The following is a 17,399-nucleotide window of genomic DNA, read 5'->3' as shown; positions in this document are numbered from 1 at the left end:
GTTTGCCAGAAAAATTCCGGCAATTTGAAAGAAAGGGAGGGGTTCCTCCAATAAATGTAAAATATTTTATATTTGTCATGCAGCTGAAACAAGGCTGCTATTTATTATTATAATTTAGAAAATAGATTTTATTTCTGAAATCTTGTATTTTTAATTTGGGTCCACTCCTCTAAGGACAACTAAAGGCATGTACACACGCTCAATTAATCTCGCCTGATGGGGATCTGCAACTGATCCATTGGGCAACATTGCATGGCCAAGGCTGTGCAGATGTGTCAAAATGTATTCTGTTATATGCAGGGTACTGAGCGGCGCAGTAGTGACAATGGGCTCTATTCATAAAAAATGTGTGGTGAAAAAACCCGTGGAGGGAAAATACTGCATCGGTATTTTAGACTTCTGGATGGTAATTCATAAAATGTTGGCAGCTGCGATAGCAGTGCGGAGATTTCCCGCTGTAGGCTGGCGGAAGGCTTGCGGAAACACAGAAGCTGCCTGAGTCCCTCCGTGCACTGCTCTCTCTGCTGCTTCTTGGGAGGTCTGTCCCACTCACTTGCATGTATTCCGCACGGTATTTCCCACCCGCATACCGCTTCCTCTAATATTTATGAATTGACATTGTGTTAGTTTTTCTAGATAAATCTAGAAAAACACAGCACAAGGTGGAAAGTTATCGCTCTGCTGGGGAATTGTAGCTTTTCATGCGGAAACAGCTTTTCTCAATGCACACTTTGCTAAGGCTGCTTACACACTAAGACGTTACAGGCACACGTTAGTGCAGCCTGTAACGCTCCCCCAACGCACAGCAATGTAACACAAGTGGGCTGTTCACACAGCCCACGTTGTGTTACATGTAAAGCTGCATGTTCTGCCGAAAGTGCAGCATGCTACGGCGTTACAGCGGCTTAAGCCGCGTTAGACTGTTTGCACATGCACAGTCATGTTGGGGAGGAGCGGAGAGCGGCCAGGCACATAGCTAATTAATATTCACTGCACGTTGTGACGTACAGTGTTTACTTCCTGGTGCGGCCGCTCTGTGCGGCGACTGGCCGGCGGGACCACGTGATGCCGCATGCGTCCAAGAGTACGCATCACGGCATCACGGACGTCAGAGTGAGCTGCACAACGCGGCTCACTCTGACGTCCACATAGAAGAGCACCAGGCCTTGCGTTAGGTGCACGTTATGCGACCTTAACGTACTACCTAACGCAACGTCTTGGTGTGTAACTAGCCTAAATGGTCGGGAAAGTCAGCTGTTTTGAGCGGTAAACTGGCGGAAAAGTTTTATAAAAAGAGGCCAATGCAGGGCTAAGTGTGAAAGAACAATACTATCGGCTGTTTCTCAGCTGAAGTGATCTGCCAAGAAGGGGGACATCGGGGGCTGCTATACACACAATGGATTCTCAGCAGAGATGGATGTTATCGGCTGCCTCAGTAGAGTTTCATCTTGCATTTGTGCGGGCCTTGGGCAGAGCCGGATTTACCATAAGGCACTGTAGGCACGTGCCTACAGGCGCCTGATGATGGAAAGGCGGATCACTCCCCTTCCTGAGCACCTCCCTCCCTCCTTCCCTATGCAGAGTCCTGATGAGAGTGTAAGTGAGAGGTTACTCACCCACCTCTTTCCACTGACGAAATCTCCCTTCAGTCAGGGGCACCTCTACTTAATACCGAGTTTCTTCTAACTACCTAATACTTGCGTTCACCTCTAGCTATTGTTGAGGGTACTTCTGGCCGCCTAATACTTCGGGTCATCTGTAGCGACCTATGACAGGCAAGGGAAATAAGGGAGAAGTGACAGCTGGGAAAGCCAGCACACTTGCTGTGTGTTTCGGCAGGGGTTTGTAGCTTAATGGAGGGTGAAGTCTAGGGTGCTAGGACATCTGTGCCTATAGGCTCCTGTACAGTAAATTCGGGCCTGGCCTTAGGGGTAGGTTCACACGGGCTTTTGCTGGCAGTAGCTCGTTTCGCCGTTGCTAAACGCTTTTCTGCAACTGCACAGAAAAGTGTTTGGCAAAGGTTCTCATCGGTTCCCAACATTTCGTCTTGGACACTAAATGGAATGTTCAAGACAAAAAGACAGGATCTAGTGGGGCGTTTACACTAATAGGCCTTGCAGGTCGGACATTTATTGCAAGTGTGTGATGGGACAATAAATGCACATTGACCTGGTAAGCCTGTGTGCGGACTCCTCTTTTTGAAGCGTTTACACAAATGACGCCAAAAGCTGTCACCGTCATTTAAAAACAGCTTCCATCCATTTGATGCTTTCACGGTTCACCAAAAAAAGATGTTTACTGCCCTGTGAACCTTATGGATGTTTCCTATCAATGTCCAACAGATATGATCACTCTGATCACATCTGCTAGAAATGGTGCAAACCATCCCTGATGAACCAATTTCCAGCCAAAATCAGTTGAATTGGTCGAACGGCGGGATGGAAGACATCAGTCAATTGGTGGCATGTCTGGAGCATGGTGGTAGCGTAGTTCGATTACGGGACAACCAACGCACAGTTTTGACACCAGAGCTTACACTCACCTATCCACCTATCTTCTCTCCATCCCCACTGGGCGCTCCTCAATGTTTCTTCTCTCCCGGGGTGCCTGCGTCACATGACAAAAGTCCACTGGGGAATTGCACACCACCTTAGAGGTGCTGGATTAATATATTCATGCAAAGAAGATCCAGAAAATCTGCCCACTCTTAATGAACCAAGTTCAATGTTTTAATTCCAAAAAAAGTGACACATGCCATTCCATAGACCAATGATTCGTTTCGGGGCCCTGTGGGGTCCCCTTTGTCAAGGTAACAAAACACAGAATAGTCACCAGCAAGCAAGGTGAAACATTTGCATCAGGTGCAGAGATTACAGGAGCAGCATTTTTGTACTGTGAGCGAGGTGAAGAGGTCATCATTGGGGAAAGCAGCTTGTTGCGCTGTGTGAGGAGTCTGACAGTGAGTGATAAGTCGGGAGGCAGGAGAGCAGCAGTGTTTCATTTGAATTAAATGAACTAGAGTAAATTGTCGGATGCTGTTCGATCGTTCCAAAACGGGAAGGGGGGCGGGCCGGGCGCATCCTCACAAGTTTGCCTCAGGCAGCAAAAAGTCTAGGACCAGCCCTGATCATATGTGTAAATGGCCTAAAATTCGGCCCAGTGCTCACAAAGACCCGGTTTACACAGGTGTCCTGCGTGTGCAGAAGTGTGCAGAAAAGCATTTGACAGCTTTCGGAAGGTTCCAGCCTTACTTCCTGGCGTGTGTTGTTTTTAAACCCTGCCGTGGGTCATGGAGGTTCTGCACTTAGTAATCCTAGAAGCTGCATGTAGTTTCCAGGATCATCTGAAATAATGGCAAAAGAATTGAGATCCGAAAGCGGTGCTTGAGCAACAGTGGCGTAGCTAAGAAGCTGTGGGCCCCGGTGCAAGTTTTACTTTGGGGCCCCCCAAGCACTCTATACAGAACAATTGATATGGCGCACCAAAACCAATCAAGGACAACCACAGTGTCAGAGGTGAAAAAAGGGGATGGGGAACAGTTTGTTAATGATAACTACTATTCAAACTATACATGGAAGTGAATATTATCAGCACAGGACCAAAAAAGAGTGAATAATGTGGTTGAGGGAGGACCCCTCGGGGCCCCTCTGGCCCAAGGGCCCCGATGCGGTCGCAACCTCTGCAACCCCTATTGCTACGCCTCTGTTGAGCAAATGGGGGTTAGCAATCATACTGGTGCTGTCCATTCACTGCACTCAGTGAGTGCAGTGACTGACCCAATAACAGAGCCATGGTCCTGTCCATGAGATCATCAGCTCCAACAGAAACATAAGCTTCCGTACTTCTCCCCCATAGGCTGAAGCTGTGCTAGGGACACAGTGTCAGCGCGGCATGGAGCTGGGGTACATCAGAGGTCATGGGGACAGCGCAGCAAAGAGGCGAATATGGGGTGCACATGGGGACAGCAAAAGCCACATGGGACACATGGTGGAGAGTGGAGGAAACAGGGGACACGTGGGGGACAGTAGAAGACACAGGAACAGTGGAAGACATGGGGGACAGCGGAAAACATGGTGGACATAGGGGGACACAAAACATAGGAGGACAGGGGATAGAGGAAGACACAGGGAAAGAGAGGGACACCATGAGGACACTGGGACAGAGGAGGACAGGTGGATCCAGCAGAAGAAGAGGCAGCACAGTGTGAAAAGCATAAGGAATATAAGACAACTCCTGAAAGTAAGCCCTAGCACATTTTTTGGAGCAAAAATTAATATAAGACACTGTTTTATTTTTGGACAAACATAGTATTTCAAATAAAGTAGAAAGATGGCAGTGAACCAAAACTTTGTACTAAACACCTTTTAGACGTCTGTGACACAGGAATATGGGGACACAAAAATGGCTATAGATGTCCGATGCTGGCGGAAGCTGTTTTGTATTATAGAGCTTTAGACGTCCGTGGCACATGGATGAGAAAACACAGAACTTGAGTATGGCTTGGGTGAAGCTGAGGTGGTGGCATGAACAAGTGGAAGCGGAGCCGATTGTTTGCTACATTTAGGTCTTTCTGCATCACGTCTCTCCGCGGTTGTCTTCTTGGACAACGCAGAAGTCCGTATACGGTTATATACTACACTGTCACTGGCGCACCAAAGGGGGTGTTCCGGGTGTCTGGAACCCCCCCTGCACCGAGACCGGAGGTGGGGCTGCCGTCAGGTAGATATATCCGCAGAGGCCGGGGAGGCTATCTGATCCTGTTTGCAGTGGCTCTATCATATTTTCCTCTCCATGCACGCTCTACTTCCTTCCTCTTCCAGCAGGTCTGGTTGGCTCTCCGTCCCTCCCCTTGGCATCATGGTAAAATGGAGCTGCATAGAGCCAGACCAGCAGACCTGCTGAAGGAGGAAGCAAATAGTGCCTGCACAGAGAGGTAATGTGAAAGAGCCGCTGCCAGCTCTGCACAGGGGGGAGGAAGTATGGGCTGGGGTGGTAATTGATACCGTGTGCCATCTTTCGTGCCTGCAACTCTGCAACTGTATCACCCTCTGTGCATTTAAAAAAATACAATTGACACAGCATACCATGCGCTATAATCAAACACATGTACGGGCCTCATAAGATGTGTAAGTTTGGGGGGGGGGGGGGGCTGGTGATAGCTGGCCTTGGGTGTTAAAAAGTAGAAATATGGCCCTGATCTCTGCTATATGTATAGTATGTAGGATATCCTTTTTTATTAGGAGAGGGGGATTCATATAAAGTTTCCTGTTGATGTCCACTGTCAGTGAATTTCTAACTGCTGCTAAGTTCATAAACATTTGGCCCTGCTCTTAACCCGTCATTACCGCGCCCACTTCCAGTGCACGGACAAGCCAATTTTTTGCCGCGCAGGTCAGCTACCCCTGTGGTGGATCTAACGCTTGCATGGCACCTGCAAAAAAAACATCTTGGAAGCTACCCCTGTTTACAATCCACTGTCCTGTCTTCTCACTGCACCTCCTGCCTCCTAGCTCACTCACCCTCTGTGCTAGGTTCCAGCCAGGTGGTCTAGATTGCACACATGCGCAGTAGTGAGCGGCTTTCTGAAAGAGACCTTTCGTGGAATCCCCCCTTCAAAATCCTGGGTTTGCCCCTGACTGTGGGGGAATCGTATGCATGCTGCAGAAATCAGCATGCAATCCATATTTCTCCCTGCAGCAGAACTAATCGTTCCACAGTGGCGCAACTGCATTTAATGCAGATTACTCCATTAATATGCATAAGTTGCAAAAACCATTGTGGAAAATCATGATATGAATTTGTGTCTAGTGGAAATGGACCCACCTGCCACCGTCACATTCGGGTCCCCAGCTGCTGCTGAGTCCACTGCAGTGGAGGAGCCCCAGTATACAAATCCAAGCCCATCAGAAGCATCAGGGTCCCACTGGATTGCAACAGATCTATGAGAATACTCCCTGGCTCGAGGATTCCCATTGGTCTGTTGTAATCCTGTGGACAACCTCAATGCTCATGATGGGGCTCCAGACCATATAGCAGAGCTTCTTCAATGGAGTAGACCTCAGCAGCAGCAGCAAAGGAACATGATTTTGTCAGGTATACAAAGTGGGTGGCGACGCAAAACAGAACTAAAACAACAGATGACAAACTGATACCAAAGTAACAAACTGATCCATTTGAAAATGAAAATGGATCAGTTTTTACAAAATCAGTTTTTCATCCTGTACAGTATAATGTGAACCCAGGATTTTTGGAAACCGAAAACTCTAGTACTGGCTGGATAGTGTTCTTAAAGGACAGCCGAGGTGACATGTGACATGATGAGATAGACATGTATATGTATAGTGGCAAGCACACAAATAACTAGGCTGTGTTCTTTTTCTCTTTCTCTACCTGAAAGAGTTAAACACCAGGTATGCAAGTGACAGTTTCTGTCCGGGTCGGGACCGGGTCGGACTGGTTCAGACTATAGCATAACCCTCACTGATTAGCAATTACAGCCATAAAACACTTTCCTGTCAGTAAATGGCTTCTGAGAGCAGGAAAGAGATTAAAAGGGTAGATAATTCAAAGATTTGAGCTCTAGCATACTTCACTGCATGTGTCATTGAGCAGAGACAATGAAACAGTAAAAACTAGATTTAAATATTAATAGAACTGTGGGATATCTAAAAAAAAGTAAATTTTAGGAGAAGGAGGATAGATGCAATTGGTTTTCTCATCTGTTCAGATGCCCTCACCTCGGATGTCCTTAAAGGGCTCTGCCTCTGACATAGGTGATCTGGGTTCAAATCTTGGCTCTTCCTGTTCAGTAAGCTGGCACCTATTCAGTAAGGATTCCTTGGGCAAGACTCACTGCCACTGTCTACTGAGAGTGCCCTAGTGGATGTATGTCGAGTGCTTTGAGTCCGCTTGGAGAAAAGCATAATATAAATGTTATTTGTCTCATCTTGTGTGTCTGTAATTACTATATTGATGCAGTGGCCAGAGCATGACACTGGGGGCAGTAAAGCATGCATTTACTTCCTTTACCCAGACATGCCAGAAACAATGAGGTACCAAAACAGATGAAAAGATTACAAAAAAGACACCAGCCATAGGGTGGCAGTGATGCAGCATTCTTGTATGTCTCACACGATTAGGGTCAGGTCGAAATCTGCATAATAAACCTGAAATTACCGAATTTGCCTTTTGGTCTTGTTACATATTAACCAACAGCCCCAGTAAACATGAAGTGCTTTTACTAGTTATTTCACTGAACAAGTTTTAGTGGCAGCATTTGTTGTAATACTACACCTAAAAATACTTAACACATGAGGTCACTACTTAACAAATGTAGCAATATTGATAGTGATGTGTTTACATAAGCCTGAAATATATACACTGTATGAAGGAGCACAAACCTGTAGTTGTGCAAAAATCACATGCAATTGTCTGTGCAGCAAAATATACAAGCTTAGGTTAACTGGCAACTGATGTGAGAAGAATATGGAGGCTGCCATATTTATTTCCTCTTAAAAAATACCAGTTGCCTGGCAGCCCTGCTGATCTATTTGGCTGCAGTAGTGTCTGAATCACACCAGAAAGAAGCATGTAGCTAATCTTGTCAGATCTGGCAATAATGTCAGAAACACCTGATCTTCTGCATGCTTGTTCAGGGTCTATGGCTAAAAGTATTAGAGGCAGAGGATCAGCAGGGCGCCAAGCAGCTGGTATTGCTTAAAAGGAAATAAATATGGCAGTCTCCACATACCTCTCACTACAGTTGGGTACCTGAGATGAAAACAGGTTTTATACTTTCCTAAGCCCCCTTGAGGCTGTTTGGTCTCTCGCCGTCTCCCTAGATCGCTCCTGTCCACAACTAGACAGCCTGGTAGACTAGCCGAGTCGCGCTTTGTCACGCATGAGCGGGCCCAGCCTCGCATGCCCATGTTGCGCTCCCTTGGCTGGGAGTATTCTACCAGGCTACTGGTCCATCCAGCGGAGGACAGGAGAGACTCGGGGAGAGGGTGAGAGACCAAGCGGCCCCAGGTAAGTATGGAACCCAAGACTTCTTTAGTTTCAGGTTCCCTTTAAAGCAGAATCTCATGGGGACTGTGAATGTTGCCCTATGTACCTGGGACTCGGATTAACTAACATGAGGGATTGCACGTCTTAGGACTGGTTCACATGGGCGATTGCGGGCTGATTTGCCCTGGCCGCAGCACCCGTCGGTTAAGTGCTGCCCATTCAATTGAATGGCTGAGGTTGTTCCGCACTTTTACCATGGTTTGCGCGAATACTGTGTTACGATCCTGATTTTTTCCTGCCTTGTAAGCCGACCCTGGAAGCAACAGGGTCGCTTAGTACCGCCGCATCTCCACATCCCCCTGTAGGAGGTGGTAAATTGGTCAGTGCTTGGCCAATCCTAATTAAAAGTGTATGCCAGGCTACAGGCCACAGGAACACCTCAGCACTAAATTTGCAAAACTCTGAAATTAAAGTAATTTGACTGAAATAGGACACTGGATTCCCGTACACCTGCAGTTGACATTCTTTGACTAATTGGAGAAATGAAAAAAAAATAGTTGAACATTTCCTGCTAAACTGCTTAGAAAGGAAAGAATCATAACAATCTCACAATTCAGCTTTTAACTTCCTGAATTACCGACCTGACCTGACTTATTGATGCATGAATGAGATGTGTTCAGGGCTGGATTTCTGGAGAGGCCCCAAAGGCCCGGGCCTTGGGTGGCAGCAGCAGCCTAAAGGGGCACCTGAACATGAAAGAGGGGTTGCTACATTTGAAAGAGGAGCTGAAAATGGGGAGGAACACATGAAATAGGGAAACTCATGCCCAAGGGAGCTGTGCATGAAAGAAAGGGGCTACAGTACATGGATGATACACATGGAAGAGGGGGCTGCAAATGGAATGGGAGGGGTGCTGCTGTTCATGGATGATACACATGGAAGAGGGGGCTGCAACTGGAGTGGGAGGGGTGCTGCTGTTCATGGATGATACACATGGAAGAGGGGGCTGCACATGGAATGGGAGGGGTGCTGCTGTACATGGATGATACAAATGGAAGAGGGGGCTGCGCATGGAATGGGTGGCGTGCTGCTGTACATGGATGATACATATGGAAGAGAGAGCTGCGCATGGAATGGGTGGGGTGCTGCTGTACATGGATGATACATATGGAAGAGGGGGCTGCACATGGAGTGGGAGGGGGCTTCTTTTCATGGATGATACACATGGAAGAGGGCGCTGCACATGGAATGGGGGGGGGGGCACTGCTGCACATGAAAGGGAAGCAACAACACTTGACCTAGGGGCACAGAAAGTATAAATCTGGCCTTGGACGTGTTAGGCTGCCGATTCCTTTTTTGGGGAGCAGTGCATACATCACTTTAATAAATGCTCTATATACCAAACAAGGAAGTTGCTTCACTAAAGAACATTAATCTTAAAGAGACACCGAAGCGAGAATAATTCTCGCTTTAGAGCTCATAGTTAGCAGGGGCACGCGTGCCCCTGCTAAAACGCCGCTATCCCGCGGCTAAACGGGGGTCCCTTCACCCCCCAAACCCCCCCCCCCCTGCAAAATCAACGACCAAATTGGTAGTAAATTTTGCTCTTCCTGGAGGCAGGGCTAACGGCTGCAGCCCTGCCTCTAGTCTCGTCTATCAGACGCGCATCGCCGCCTCTCCCCCGCCCCTCTCAGTGAAGGAAGACTGAGAGGGGCGGGGGAGAGGCGGAGGTACGCGTCTGATAGACGCGCGGGAGGCAGCGCTGCGGCGGTTAGCCCTGACCCAATGCTGAAGAGATTCCACGATGTACGGAGGGGATTTGGGGGTGAAGGGACCCCCGTTAAGCCGCGGTATGGTGGCATTTTAGCAGGGGCACACATGCCCCTGTTAACTATGAGGTCTGAAGCGAGATTTATTCTCGCTTCAGACTCTCTTTAACACCTGAGATTGTGCACTTCCGTCATCCACACGTTAGGTTGCATACAGTGGAGCATACAGTCAATGAAAATTATGCTTCACTGTCACTGTTATCGTGTGCCCCACCCTTTTGAACTCATTGACCTGTGCTAGGCCCAATGGGCACATATTTGCTGGTAATTAAATAAGAATGTAAAACAGTGTGTGTATTGTACCTGTATAGTTCAAAAATGCTTCCTGGTTCGCTGTTTTCTGATAATCAGTAGAAATGCTTGGCTTGTAACCTCCTCTCAGGGGTGCAGCAATAGGGGTTGCAGAGGTTGCGACCACATCGGGGCCCTTGGGCCAGAGGGGCTCCGAAGGGCCCTCCCCCAACTACAGTATTAGCTCTCTATTGGTCCTGTGCTCATAAAAATCACTTCTATAGATACTTTGAATAGTGGTAATCATTAACAAAGTGCTCCCCATTCCCTTCTTGCACCTCTGACACTGGTTGTTCTTGGCAGGTATTTGTGTGCCATATCAATTGTTATGTATAGAGTGCTTGGGGGGGCCCCATGTAAAACTTGCATCGGGGCCCACAGCTCCTTAGCTACGCCACTGCCTCCTCTGCCACTTCTGCTGCTCTTCTACATTCTGTGCACCATGTCCTTGTAGGTAGCCAATGCCTATGAAAATATACAGGAGATTACAACAATTACCATTGGACGCCACAGATGCTGGAATGCTTCAGGAATGATGGAGGAAGCAGAAGCCTAGGGCTACAAAGGAGATTGTTGATCTTACCGATTGAGAGACAGAATTGCTGAGAGGTACAACAGGATCATCCATATGGCAACCAAGGCAGGTGCCCGGGGCCTAGTGGATGTCAAGGGGCCCACCTGCAATCTCTTTTTGGCTCTTTTACAACTCAGCTTGCTTAAAGGACCGTAAGGGGGTGCCAAAGCTACTGCCTAGCCTAGAGCCCCACTTAATTTTAACCGCTAGCCGCATTTGCGACAGTATATCTACGCCCTGCGGGAAGACTGTTCCCATTCCAGGGACGTAGATATTCGTTTTCTAATGTTTTTGTGCGGCGCGCACTGAACACAGTTTCGAGTCATTGATGTAAGTGCATGTGATCAATGGCCACCAGCATCAATGAGATGCCGTGGCCATTGATAAAGCGACACACACACTAGTGTTGTCCGGATCAGGAACGATTCGGATCTTTGATCCGAATCTATTTTGTGAGTCGAATCATCCGAATCATCAAAATGAGTGATTCGGATCGCAAAAGGGGCGGGGCCAGGAGCGACACGCCCCCTCTCAGCGGGCAGCGGGGTCCTGGAAGAAGTGAGCAGAGATGGATCGCTCTGTTGAAGGGGAGGCAGCCTTGCACAGCCACAGGTAGATGAGAGAGAGGGGACATCGGTGCCACTGCCAGATATGTGTAGAGCACACATACTGGCTACAACGTGCTGCTGATTATAGGCTGTCTGTTCCGTAGTTGTGCACAGTGAACACATTGGAAGCTTTTGGCTCAGCTCAGCACAGCTCAGTAACTTTGCAGTCACTGTGATTGCAGGGCAATATGATCCTCCTGCACTGCTCTAAACAGCTGCACTTCACTTCTGGGAATGCTTTGGGGAATGCTTTCTTTCACTGTGCGACGTTTGCATTCATAGTATACAGATGAGCATATAGGTGAAATACATGTAAAGCATATGATTGCAGCATGTGGGTATTGTGTGCAAGCAAACATTTCTGCTCTCTGCTCGTCCCTCCTCCCATCTCTGTCCACTCCCTGCCCTCTGTCCATCTTCTCCCCTTCTCTGTGTGTCCACCCCCCTCCCCTTCTCCTGTCCTGCTAGTCATTTCACCCCCGAATGCTTCTCTTGTAAAATGATCCGAGATTCGGATCAAAGATCCAGATCTTTTCAATGATCCGATTCAAATCATCCGGATCATTGAAAAGATCCGAACTTCCCATCTCTAACACACACGCATTACTTCCTGTTAGCATACTAACAGTATGCACAGGAAGATAACATGGGTGACATCTTGTGGCCCAATAGTAAAATTACACCTATATACACTTAAGTGAAAATACAAGCATATACCATTAAAATTAATCCCTTACCACCCCACTTTCCCATACTTACCAAAATAAAACATTTGCTTATTAAAAAAATTACATTTTAAAAAATACATATGGTAAATGGTTACCTTAGAGACTAAACTCTTAATATACAGGATCTTCTCAAAAAATTAGCATATTGTGATAAAGTTCATTATTTTCTGTAATGTACTGATAAACATTAGACTTTCATATATTTTAGATTCAAATACACACAGCTGAAGTAGTTCAAGCCTTTTATTGTTTTAATATTGATGATTTTGGCATGCAGCTCATGTAAACCCAAAATTCCTATCTCAAAAAAATTAGCATATTTCATCCGACCAATAAAAGAAAAGGGTTTTTAAAACAAAAAAAAAGTCAACCTTCAAATAATTACGTTCAGTTATGCACTCAATACTTAGTCGGGAATCCTTTTGCAGAAATGACTGCTTCAATGCGGCGTGGCATGGAGGCAATCAGCCTGTGGCACTGCTCAGGTGTTATGGAGGCCCAGGATGCTTCGATAGCGGCCTTAAGCTCATCCAGAGTGTTGGGTCTTGCGTCTCTCAACTTTCTCTTCACAATATCCCACAGATTCTCTATGGGGTTCAGGTCAGGAGAGTTGGCAAGCCAATTGAGCACAGTAATACCATGGTCAGTAAACCATTTACCAGTGGTTTTGGCACTGTGAGCAGGTGCCAGGTCATGCTGAAAAATGAAATCATCTCCATAAAGCTTTTCAGCAGATGGAAGCATGGCAGCACGGTGGCGTAGTGGTTAGCTCTCTCGCCTTGCAGCGCTGGGTCCCTGGTTCGAATCCCAGCCAGGGCACTATCTGCAAAGAGTTTGTATGTTCTCTCCGTGTCTGCGTGGGTTTCCTCCGGGCACTCCGGTTTCCTCCCACATTCCAAAAACATACGGATAAGTTAATTGGCTCCCCCTAAAATTGGCCCTAGACTACAGTACTTACACTACATAATATAGACATATGGCAATGGTAGGGATTAGATTGTGAGCTCCTTTGAGGGACAGTTAGTGACAAGATAAAAATATATATATATATATATATACACTGTACAGCGCTGCGTAATATGTCGGCGCTATATAAATACTAAATAATAATAATAATAATAATAATAATAATAATGAAGTGCTCCAAAATCTCCTGATAGCTAGCTGCATTGACCCTGCCCTTGATAAAACACAGTGGACCAACACCAGCAGCTGACATGGCACCTCAGACCATCACTGACTGTGGGTACTTGACACTGGACTTCAGGCATTTTGGCATTTCCCTCTCCCCACTCTTCCTCCAGACTCTGGCACCTTGATTTCAGAATGACATGTAAAAGTTGCTTTCATCCGAAAAAAGTACTTTGGACCACTGAGCAACAGTCCAGTGCTGCTTCTCTGTAGAAACAACACCAATCTGGAGCACAGATCAATCACTTATTTAGTAAAACCTCACAGCTGTGGGGGAAGGCAGGACCAACCTCTTCTGAACATCACATGCACTAATGGACCGCCACTCACTTACTATATAAATCTTTATTATATCAAAGGTGATTTTACACAACAATAATTCCCTTCAAGCCCCCACCCCTTAAAAATCCCATCCCTACGCTGGATTAACAGGAGCGCTCCGGGTCACACCATACACATCCAACCTTCATTCATCAACCATAGAATATTCCAATCCCTAATGGCTAATCAAATGGAGGTGATTGCATGACAACAATTCCGCCAAGGCAAGTCCGCCTATCTGTATTCACTCCGGAATATACAAATGTAATAATTCCTCATGCAGCACTTTGTCACAGTTCAGAGAATATCTTCAGCAACTGCGCCCAACCTCTGCAAATCACATATCTTTCAATGCTTCCTTATGGAGTTAATCACAGGCTTCCCTCGACACACCATACCATCATGAGCCCTCTGGCTCTCCACACGGCTGTATGGCCTCCAGGGTGTTTCCCTCAGCATAAAGGTGTTACCTTCTCGCTGCCTCAGTTGATGGTCGTCAAGGCTTCTGACTGCGGCGTCCCGCAGTATACAGGTACTGGGACTATCTTTCTCTCCAGTCTGTGGAGGAGACCCCTTCGATACATACAAGGATTTCCAGTTTTTTCTGAGAAATGTTTTGTTTAAAAAGATGTTTGCCAAAAAAAAAAAATTGTCCCCTTTACCTGAAGAAACCCTAGACAATGCACCAACTATCAGATCCCTGGAGGAGAGGTCAATACTAAGAGATCTGGAGGGTTTGATAGATGAAGGGGTCCCCCCGCCCACCCCCTCACACGAAATCATGGATGATGCTGTGATCTACTCGGATCTTAAAAAACGGTCAAGATACATGCCTCCACTCTCCATGGATAAAAATATTAAGGTCTTTTCTGATTTGGTCAGTCGAGACCTGGAATTTATACACTGGGGACCAAGGTATGATAAGCTATCCCCTTTGGAGAGACAGGCAGTTCTTGAATTGAAGGAGGCGGATGACATCATTATCCGTGGAAGTGACAAGGGGGGCAACATTGTCCTGTGGATTAAAGAGTCATATTTCAAAGAAATGGAGAGACAGCTCAATTGTCAGGACACATATATGAAATTACGAGACAATCCATTCCCTAAGATAGTTAAGAAAAGGGACAGCATTTTGGAACAAGCTTTAACGGAAGGTTCGATCTCAGCAGCTGAGTATAATTTTATGAAGTTACAACATTACAAAATCCCGGTATTATATTTAATACCTAAAATCCATAAAGATAGGGATAATCCCCCGGGAAGACCCATAGTAGCTGCAATAGATGGACCATTAGAAAAGGTATGAATTTTCATAGATGAGAACCTAAAGGGCCTGGTAGAGGAATTGCCATCCTTCATCAAAGATACCACTGAACTTTTGAACTTAATTAAGGATTTTCAGATTGAAGATGATGACCTGTTAGTAAGTGTAGACATAGAGTCCCTATATACTTCAGTCCCTCATGAGGTAGGTATTGAGGCGGCTAGGTATTTCCTAGCACAATACAGAGGATGGATGTCCAATAGGAATAATACAGTGATTGAACTGTTGGAGTTGGTATTGCAAAATAACTGTTTTATGGCGGACAGGTCAATGTACCGACAGACGAGGGGGACGTCGATGGGGGCGGCGTGTGCGCCGGCCTATGCATGCCTGCATTTGGGGGCATGGGAGAGGGGTGATGTGTACGCCCACCCCCTGTTTGGTGCACACGCCGCCCTCTGGCTTCGTTACATAGACAACGTCTTCCTCGTCTGGAGGGGACCACGAAACAATTTGGTGACATTTTTGGAGGATTTAAATCTTAACTCCAGAAACCTGAGGGTAACATACAGTATAGAAAATGATAAGTTGTCCTTTTTGGACGTGATGATAATGAAAAGAAGAGGTAGACTTGAGACAACCATTTTCAGGAAAGAGACAGCAGGAAACACATATCTTCATGCCTCAAGCTTTCACCCAAAGAGTCAGAAATGGGGTATACCTTATGGACAGCTCGTGAGAATACGTCGGAACTGTTCGGAAGAGGAAGAATTCGGGATAGAAGTAGAGAAAATGTGTGAACGTTTCAAAAAACGCGGGTATCCTGAACAAGTACTAGACGATGCCAGAGAGCGGGTCGGTACAATCGATCGTGACGGCGTTCTGAGAAAGAAAAACAAAACAAAGAATCCAGGGCAAGGGAAGGTGAGATTCATAACTACGTATGGGTCTCACTGGCCCCAACTCAGGAAGGTGTTGGAAAAACACTGGCATATCCTGAGTTTGGATCCTGATCTTTCTAAAATCGTAGGCCCTTATCCGCTTATGACCCCAAGAAGGGCCCCAAATCTTAAAGACGCTTTGGTGAAGGCTGAGGTGCATTCCAAAAATATAGACCCAAACTGGGGGAGAGGGTTTTTGGGCCCCATTCCAGTTGGGATGTTCCCATGTGGGTCTTGTAGGTATTGCAAATTAGTGGATAAAACAAATGAGTTTGAAAATTCGAAAGGAAATAAAAAATATGACATCAGGAGCTTTGTGAACTGTAACTCTGAGGGTGTGATATACATGATTACTTGCCCTTGCGGACTGAAGTATATAGGGAAAACAAAGAGAAAGATTAAGGAAAGAATTGGAGAACATGTAGGAAACATTGCTGCTGCGGATGAAAAAAGCCCGCTGGGTACACATTTCGCGGTATTTCATGATAGCAATCCAGATTGTTTGAGGTACAAATGTATTATTAAACCAAAAAGGAGTACAAGGGGAGGAGATTTTGAAAAATTATTATACCAGATAGAGAATAGATGGATTTACAACTTGGGAACTTTAAAGTGGATCCGAGATGAACTTTTACACATTGCATAATTGTGTTCCTTTCCTATTGTTTATAGGGCATTCCTCAAGCCAAATAGTTTTTTGTTTTTGTTTTAATACTCTAATTCCCTATAAACTAACCAAGCCACGCCCACAGGTTTTCAGAGAGCCAAGGCTCTCTCAGACAGTAGCAAGGGCTCATGGGAGCTCAGTCTGGGCAGGAGGAGGGGGAGGTATTTCTAGCCAGAGGTTTCAGAGGCAGAGGGGAGGAGGGAGTAGGAGGGGGGGGGTTTAGGTTTTTTTGCTCAAGATACAGATAAGCCTGCTTCTGTGTAATGTTTACAAACAACATGTCTGCTGTCATTGCATCACAGGAAGACATGATCATATTCTATTAAAGCTGTTTTCAGCTAGATTTGCTGTGTAAACTATGTAAACTTTAGATAAGATATATAGACAAGTTACTTGTTATAGTTAGTTTTTCATCTCGGATCCACTTTAATCCCACGAGGACTCAATTCTGAGTTGAATTTAGTCCATTTCTTGAAGGAATATGGGTAAATCAGTAGTTTTTGTTAGGAGTATATGCATTTGTTCCCCCTCTATGAATATGTGGGTTTGGATTAGGTGTGACCATTCCCAAGAACTAATCTGGATTGCAGGGATACTGCGAAATGTATTAATATTGGTGCTGAGGATGCTTGAATTGAGAACTAGGAAATAGGTGTCATGGATGGTGTGCAGATTGGTTGTATGTATCCCTGGAATAGGCGTGATGAGAAGATCCCTATGGAAGATGCAGATGAGAATGCATGAAGCTGCCTGCAGAAGTGCAGGCCGCTTGGAGGCTAATGGTGGCAAATGGGACAGTAATGAGGAAAAGGGATAGATATGAGTATAAAAATGCACTACATATTTGACAACTGAAATATCTGCAATCACCATGAAGAAAATAAAAATAATAAAGAGGCGCCAGATTACTAAACTTTATACAGCACGAACTTTGAGACCCTATTGGTTCTATGACATGTAGCCATGTTCCTGGATAGT

The sequence above is a fragment of the Hyperolius riggenbachi genome, chromosome 2 (genome assembly GCF_040937935.1).
Source record: "Hyperolius riggenbachi isolate aHypRig1 chromosome 2, aHypRig1.pri, whole genome shotgun sequence".
Taxonomy (NCBI): domain Eukaryota; kingdom Metazoa; phylum Chordata; class Amphibia; order Anura; family Hyperoliidae; genus Hyperolius; species Hyperolius riggenbachi.
The sequence above is the reverse complement of the archived record's forward strand: the minus strand, read 5'-3'. Positions refer to the sequence as shown.